The 8886-nt window shown below is 37.7% G+C and overlaps 1 long non-coding RNA gene across 1 annotated transcript; it reads left to right on the top strand.

The window, feature by feature from the left end:
- The first annotated feature begins 258 nt into the window (after window positions 1-258).
- On the top strand, window positions 259-8327 carry LOC125689283 (uncharacterized). The gene is made up of 3 exons (XR_007375165.1): window positions 259-283; window positions 2688-2876; window positions 7270-8327. It is a non-coding gene; the product is annotated as an uncharacterized LOC125689283 (long non-coding RNA).
- Window positions 8328-8886: the final 559 nt, after the last annotated feature.

Here is an 8886-nt window from a genome sequence, read left to right as displayed (position 1 = left end):
ACAGGCAGCTTTGGACAATCCATCATAGGTTTCTCATCATAGGGCCATTTCAGCATTCCAGATTCATATTGCAGCTATGTTGTGAATAAGATTGAAGAATATCTACCATCAAGGTTATCACATTGTAGCAAAGCATGTGGGCTCTTTAAGACCCTGAGAAAGCAGCTGCATCTGCTCTGTTGGAGGAAGGCATACAGGTGCAGAGTATTAGCTGATATTTTAAATAGATTCAGCTCAGTAAAAATAAAGAGAATCTCTACTGGATGAAACTGAAGTAGAGCAGGTAGGAGTGTTTTTCTGATGACTAATATATTTTAATCTGCAGACTGATCATTTTGGCATTTAAAATTATGTTCAAGTGAAAGAAATGTTATTAAAAATTTGTTCTACTTGTCCTGCAGGTGTCCATCCCCCCCACTGATAATCTCGTCTTAGATTTCTACACGTTAGGAAAATATGAATATAAACTTTCCTGATGGCGAAAGAGGAGAAAGATGTTTGCAGAACTTTTCCGTTCTAAGCTGAAGAACAGATGGGTGCTTAAGGTAGCTTAGGTCTCCTCCGTGCGATAGAGCTGTCCGCTGGGGCTGCGGCTGCAGCTTGAGCGTCCGCACAGCTCCGACGGCGGTGTTGTACTGCCACCTGGCGGCCAAACAGGAAAACGATGGCTCGCCCTGCTTTGAGCGCGGGGATTTTAGTCCAGCTGGTTGACTTCTCATCGAGTCCTCCGGCCTACTGGAGCTGTTGAGCAGGGTAGGGAGGGATGCTGCAGTGACCTCTGTAGGGTTTAGTAGTGTTTGTGCTGAACTGTTGGTCGAGGCCAGGGACAGACCTAGAAGACATTAAGGAGGATGGCAAGAGTTCCAATTTTTGCAGGCCGGTGGCATAATCCAGACAAAGTTCTTGGTTGACGTTTGATCGCTGCTTTGTAGCCTGCAGTACAAAAACTGCTGCTATTACAGTAAGGGTGATGAGACAGTGGTACGGGCTGCCCAGAGAGATGGTGGATGCCATGTCCCTGGAAACGTCTGAGATCTGTCTGGATGGAACTCTAAGCAAGCTGATCTAACTGTAGGTGTCTGTGTTCATTGCAGTAGAGCTGAACCAGGTGGCTTTTAAGGGTTGCTTCCTACTCAGTTCTATGATTCTATATGGGTTCATGAGACTAAATTAAGGAGTGAGATAAATTACTAGGGGAAATGTTTTTAAAATGGAAGAGGGTAGATTTAGACTAGGTATTCTCTATTTCCTCTCTCTCCTCATGGTACATGTGTGTTTTGACCATGAATGTCCTTGTCCTTGTTACTGATCCTCATTACTATAATCTTGCTTTCTTGCCTGTTTTTATTCTTCTGCTTTAATTTTCTCTTATCTAAAGAAGTGCTTTCTAATTACAATAAATTAATCAATAAATGAGAAGTCCTGAAAAAATTTCCTTGGCAGAAAAATGCTGAGGAGCATGAAAGAATGGTCTACCTTGCTAAAGCTTCTTATAAAGGTCAAAATATATTGAACTCAAGTGTATTCTTTGGAATTAATTTATAAGAAAGGAGATAAGATGTAAGAAAGAATGATAGGATATTACTTAACAAAGAGCGTTTGTGGAAGATGAGTTTGTAAGTATGAGGAGTATCCTATGGAGATAGAAGGAAGTCTGTAGATTATAAAATTTAATGTGAAAACTGCCTATATTTGATAAAAATGAAATATTCCATACCTTGTTGTTGTTATTAGTACATATTCTGAGCTAACACAGAAATTAAGCTTTGCCATAATGAAGATAATTTTTACAACTGTAAAAATGATATCTTTTAAATATATCTTTATGATATATTTATTTACAAAATATGACACAAAATTTTATTTGCTAACATTCATTCCCATGTAATCTTTCTGAGGAAAGAGGACTCCTAGCTTGGATTCCAGTGCTCTGGGGATGATTATCATCCAACTCCTACAAAGCAGAGGAGGAAAAAATGGGTATAATCATTGCTTGAACAACACAGCCAATAATGTCTCAAATCCTCTCTTGCTCTTCTTTGATAAACAGTGGCAGTATTGCAAGACATTTGGCAAAACAAGACTTTCAGCTTTATGATATCTGTTTGTGTATGTGATTTTTGTTATTGCAGTGTCTTGAACTTTAGTGTATAGTAAACATTACTGCATTAGTATACACTTCAGTTCTATGTTGTGAATAACTTTTTGTGTCTGCTTGTTGCTGCAGAGGGTTTTAATATAATAAAGTATGTATATGGTGTCTTTTTCCTTTATACATAGAGTATACTTCTCTCACATTAAACATTACTTGAACACTTTTCACTTTGAGTTTAATAACTTTACCATTGACTTTAGTGGGAATAATGAGATAAATGTGATACAACATTTAAGAATATAATTCACAAGTATGTGAATCAGCACACTAAGTATGTAATCATAAATAATATTTATTATAAGTATACTGAATATCATTTGATAAAAATGATTATGCAGGTCCTATTCCTAATCACACTGACAAGTTGCAGTATAACTGGGTATTAATTTGTTGATTCAGATAGCTTCATCATAAAACAAGCAAATTATTAATTTCCAATTAACAAGCAAATCTGGACCTTTAAAATAAGGTGAACATCTAAAAGTGTCTCTAACACTGTAACATCTGGAGTATTTCTTTTTTTATTAAACAGCCACTGCATGATGGAGGAATTCAGGCTTAAATTTAATCATATTTCCAAGGACTCATCATTTATCCATGCTTCAGGGTCACTTGTGTCTTTTGGTAATCTTCTGCGTGAGAAAAAGAACTGGCAGAGATGGTTGGATCTATGTCCAGAGTATTTTGCCAATTTGTGATTCTCAGCGCAACCCATGATCAGGTAAATACAGTAATGACATCAATAATTAGCTTGAATTTTCCAGGAAGAAAAAGCAACGTACATTTCGTCAGGTCTAAATATGCAATGGGAACACAATTCTGCAGTTATGCCAAGATTAACAAGTGATGGAAGTAGAGATTTATTTTTAAGATGAATGGGATTGTTTGGTGCTCTTATTCAACATATGATTCCACTTATCAAAAGATAATTTTTTTTCATTGAACTTAAACATGATTTTGTTTTCTCTTATTTTAAACATGACCTTAGTTTTGTCATATAATTTTCAACCCTCTTTCCAACTGTGTGACATGCTTTTTCAATACACTCTATTCATTCTTTCTCCTTAAGATGGACTCAGCTTTATTGCATTTTATACAGGTAGATTACAGATACCATGAAAAAGAAATATTTTGACAGAAGGAAGTGCGATTTTGGTATTCCTCTCCCTTTGCATTTTGTTTCAACAGGATAGCAACACTTAAAATGGAAACCACGCCTGAATTTCTTTTGTTACTCCCAGTTGCTTTATTTCTGGCACACGCTGAGTTTACTACAGCAAAATCTAAGATTGTTGAAGGTGGTGTTCATCAGAAAATGTGCAAGCAAAGGTTCCTGACAGCACAGAGCAATTCTTTTCTTCTATCCCTACTCATCTTGGCAAACCTTAATTCAATTCCTCAGTCAACCATCCCGTGTAATGAGACCTGGGCTGTAACTTTCCATATTGATTTGTGTGAACTCTGTTCCTCTCAGGACTGATTTGTTCTCTTTCTCACTACTGCACTCTCTGTTTCTATTGTTTCCGTGGTCTTTATGTCTTCCTATTTTTGTATTGCTCTATTTTATTTTATTTTTTCCCAGCTGCTCACTGTGATAAGAACAGACGTTCTATTTTCTTTTTGTCTGTGAAAAGACCTATTCAAATGTTTTCTTCATGCATAAATATTTTTACATTGCGGTAAAATTAAAAAGAAGTAGTAGTTCACGTTTATGTATGATGAGGGAGCCAATTAATGTTTCAATTTTCTTATGCTATATCAGAGAATTACAGAACAAAGGTTGAAGAATATCTGGTGTTGCCCAGCCTGTCCCTTAACAGTGTGAGATTATTCAGTTCCCGTATGACTCTTTCATGTATAAATTGGTGAAGTAGGCCCAGTTCTTTTTCTACCCAGTATGGCATTTTAAGTGTATTTATTATTTTTTAATTTATTTTGTATTCTAGGATGTCTCACATTTATGAAAGTCCATTTAAAACAAAATTGATTTTTTTCATAAAGTTTCCTTATTTTGAAAGCAAAGCATCCCCATGGGATTATTTATTTTTTTTATTTAATGCTTGATCAAAAGCACAGAATTAGGTTTTAAATCTTTACAGTCTGTCTGTTGCATTGACTTATACAGCATTATCCAAACCTGTTTAGTAATCTTGGTGGATTATAAACTGGATCTCTAGAAAAGACTGGTCCACTTTCCAGCTGCTTGCAGTACAGTCAGCATGTTCCTCCTTCCACCTTGAGAACTTATTTGCTGGTGTATCCTTGGGCCAGACAGGAAGGAAGGCAGAGCAATGCCTGAGGCTATTAAGGAAGGGAAGTAGAAGAACATAATATTAAGGAGCAGTTGAGATGAGTTACATTTTCTGAGGTTTAAAGAACAGACCTAGATATCAAGGAGTTAATCATGGATTAACACTGCTGGGATTGAGGGAGTCAGTTAAGCTTAGGAAAGTTTGTGCTGGGTAGTGTTTAAAAGGCATTATCTCACAAAAGACAAGCATTACCGTGGTAAATGTAAGCAAGGGCTGCAATTATTTGCATTAAGGCAGCATGACTAATCTCCAGGTTTTGCTGTGATACAACTGAGGTTCCCAGTCTGTTGCTGGAAGGGGTTTGTGTGCATTTCCCTCTCAAATGAATCATTTTAAATTGCCTCAAAGACTTGTGCTGTGTGACTCTATGTTCCTATAGAGTCAAAGAAGAGGACAAGATGTACACATGGGAAAAGATTCTTATATGTTAAGAAGAATTATGAAAGCTGGAAAGAAGCTGGCCTCCACAGTGTATGTGACTGTATTAGAAAAGTCATATGTACACTGTGACTTTTCAAAAGCAGTAGAACTGTTAACCTGACAATACTTGTAACTTATGCCATCCACATTCACATGGATTCTTTTGAAATGAGATTCTTAAAAATGATTATTAATCCATATTGTATTTATGAATTTATTTACTGAGTATTTTCCCACTGGAAAATAATTACTATTTGAACTAACCAAGGATGAGTACTTGTGTGTGACTGCTTCACTACAGAGTTTTAGGTTAACTTCTGAATGGAGCTATATGAATAAGAAACACTGTAGTTTCTGATCCTCTGCCTTGGAGGACTTGTGTCCTTTACCTTCCCACTCTTCCTTCAGATTCTGCAGGCAGCAGTTCTCAGCAGATGCTAGAATTCTGTGAGAGACTTTAAAAGTAAATATATAAATAAATTTGTGTGGAAAGTAGGCATTTACTATGTTTGTTCTACTGGCATTTCTGAGTTATGATACAACAAAGCACAGAAATCTTTATTTTTTGCCAGCAGTCCTGGGCTGATTTACATGTATGTATCATGTGTGTACATCTCTAAATGTAGAGGTATCAAACAAGAGTAGAAACTATCCACCAAGGAAGATAGCATTCTTTCACCAGAAATAAGCAAATGTTTTGTTTGAGCAGTGAGTTCTCTGATGGATTTGGCACTCTCCTGTCTTCTACATCTTTTAGACAGTGTATCACTGTGCCTGCCAGAGAGCCTGGCTAATGCAAGACATTCTGTCAGCCATGAGGAGCTGATGCTTCATTTAAAGTAATTTATAGGAGATAACAGAGATAAAAGATAGGACAGTCTTCTATCTCAGCACAGGTAACCATGGCTCAGTTATCTAACTGGAGCTAGCTCGGCTGCCTTCCCTTCAGAAACACTTCTTGAGAATGATTCATCTCAGTATAGGATAGACAAATTAAACAGTTCCAAAGTTAGATGTGTCCCATGCTGAAGAAAGATATTTGTTGTTTGTTATTGAGGTCCCAAGGTTTAGTGTACCAGAGATGGCTAAAATAACTTGCTTCCCGTTTCCTCTCCACCCCCTCTGTTCCCAGTATGCATTTTCTGAGAAAAGGTTCAACAACTTCTTTTGAACATCAATCTTATTCTGTTTATGCTTTTGACACTTGCCAGTATCTGAATGGCCACAGACCAGTACTGCTGTTTGTGTGGTTGGTGTCCTGTGAACAATTCTGTATACAATTTGGCCTACACAGAATTTTAAGAGTGATTTTTCTGTAAGAACATGCTTATTTCTGTGCAGTGCAGTTGTAAATTCCCAGAGTGGAAAGGCGCACGCCTGTAGCGATTATACTTGTAGTCAAGAACACATTTGCTCAAGAATCCATATTTTACATTATGCTCATCCTTCTGGAGCCATCAGCTCTTGTGTGAAGTAGCTCCTTGATGTACCTTATTTGAGGTACTTTGACGTTACTGTTCCAAATGTTAGACATGAAAGTCTTTCTTAAACTTAAAGGCAGTAGCTTATTTCAGGTGCATTTTCCTGACACAAAGATGGCACCTTTCAAGTTTAGTTAGGGGAAGAAAAGTGTAGAGTGGTTCCAGCAGAACCTTGGTCATAGTTTGGAGATGCACTTTTCAGACAAAGGTGCTGCTGCTGATTGTCCCAGCCCTTTGAAAAGCAGAGGTGCCTGGTTGTCATGCCTGCAAGCCATGACATTGCAGATACCTCTGTATAAGAGCAAAGTACTGGTCACCCCTGGAGCTGTCTCGTATGTATGGCAAAGTTTGGCAGAGGCAATGCCCCTTGGATCCCCCCAGGCACAAAAAGTAATAGCAGAAACTGTGTGTGCTGCTCCTGTCACCACTGCTACAGCTCAGTGCTGGAGGTTTTCTGCCTATGATACATTTGGACAGGTTTATCATCACCTGCTAATTTGGTTTGTTGCTGTAATTCACATTAGTAAGAAAAGTTCTGGATTATCTTCAAAATGTTTTTTTTTTTTTTTTCTTTGTTGTGTCTGAATTTTTACAGCAGTGGCTTGTTTTCTAAGAACTGAGGTACAAGAGAATGAGAATGGATATCAAAGGGGATATAAAGGATTAGAAAAAAGAAAAAGATTTCTTTCAGCTACCACATTGTAAACATGTTTATTGCACTGTCCTCATCATCACAGGTATATTAGCCTCACAGTGCAAGCTGAATTTTATGACCTTTATTATAAATTAGAGAAAACAAGAGGGGGGATTGCAAATTAAAGTGCATAGATTCTTCAGAGTTCCCGGAGAAGGATTCTGTTTCTAAATGTGTTTCATTCTTTGCTTCCTTTCCTCCCTGCAGGCTTCAGTTCCTGGCATGGGGCTCCCTGCTCATTACAGCAGCCATGATCAGAAGGTCACTGGGCAAGGAGGATGACAATGTCTCATTCCCAGTGAAGGGGAAGGGCTGTGGAGCTGGTGCTGCCTCTGGTGAGCACTGCGGTATTCTCCAGCTGTCAGTCATCCTCATTTGTTCCGCCATCGAGCTTACCAGGATTACTGGGATGCTTAAAGCTAAACAAAAACGCAGATGTTTGCAAGGTGAAGACCCAAGAGGCTTTTAAGAGCACAGGCTGTAGTTAATTGCTTCTGCCAGGACAGAGCAGTTGGGGGCATTTAGAACTCAACAGGAGTAATAGTAAGAGCTCCCTCTCTAGAAATAGAGCTTGTTATCATAGTATTCAGAAGAATTTGTTACTTCAAAGAAACTGTAGCCTGAAAGGCTTTATCCTTCTGTTCATAATTTAATGCTTTATCAAACTAATAGATTCACATTTGTTTGCATTGTTCTCTCTGGGAGGTCATTAAACAAATTTCTGTCAGTGGAGTGCACTGAACTGCTCATCTTCTGCCTCTTGCTGGTGTTTCATGCTGGTACTGGAGAGATGTTGCTTTCTTTTATTTTTTTAAATGTCTTTGCTTGACTTTTTCTATTTCCTTTTGTGATGAAGCAACTATAATTTGTACAAATTATGCAGCTGATTTAATTTGTGGTGAATAATTTTCTTACAGATTTTGTAACTAGATGCTAATAAATTCCTTCCATGCTCCATATAGCAAACTTTCTCATTCCTAAACTTAATTGGGATGCTACAATACACTAAAATAACAGAAATAAATCTATTAACTTAAACTACATACGTATAGGCTATACACAAATATGATATTAACAAATATATGTATACAAAATTTGATTTCTGTAATTTTTCATGATATTATTCAGGATACCATATTGATTCAATGTGAAGAAGGCAAAGAGCAAAGTGGAATTCAATATTCTGTGTACTGAAATGAACTTAAGAATATCCCTGGAGTATCTGCACTGGGGACAATGACTCTGCCAGTCCTGGGCAATGGCAGAAACTCTTCTACCCATTAAAAATGCTACACATGTCATAACAGATTTTATAGTGACATCTATGAAGATTTTCTTTTCATAGAATCTTAAAGGTTGGAAAAGACTTCTAAGATTTCTAGTCCAACCATCAAGCCATCCCGACCATGCCCACTAACCATGTCCCTCAGTGCCACCTCTACATGTTTCTTGAAAACATCCATGGATAGTGACTCTACCACCTCCCTGGGCAGGTGACTTTCATTAATCTCTTGTTGCCAACTGCAGAGCTTTTACCTCACCTATAGAAGAACCTGAAACCAGCCAGTGTTAGGCACAGTTTAATTTGTGCGTCTAATCAAAGCAAAGTTTTCTGTGTTCATATGATATCTATAAAAGTCACTGTGTCCCAACTGGAACAGAAATATAGTGAGATTTTTTTTTTTTAAGTTTTCTGCATGTCTGCAGAAGCAAAGATGAACTCTTTTAGGAAACAGCAAAGGGACAGTTTGAGCATGCGTGCTCCCCAGTCTGGTGATTGAGCTCACATCTTTGCTCAGCAGCAACGTTCCCTTCACATATAAA

This window comes from Lagopus muta, chromosome 2 (assembly GCF_023343835.1).
Source record: "Lagopus muta isolate bLagMut1 chromosome 2, bLagMut1 primary, whole genome shotgun sequence".
NCBI classification, from domain to species: domain Eukaryota; kingdom Metazoa; phylum Chordata; class Aves; order Galliformes; family Phasianidae; genus Lagopus; species Lagopus muta.
The sequence above is the reverse complement of the archived record's forward strand: the minus strand, read 5'-3'. Positions and strand labels throughout refer to the sequence as shown.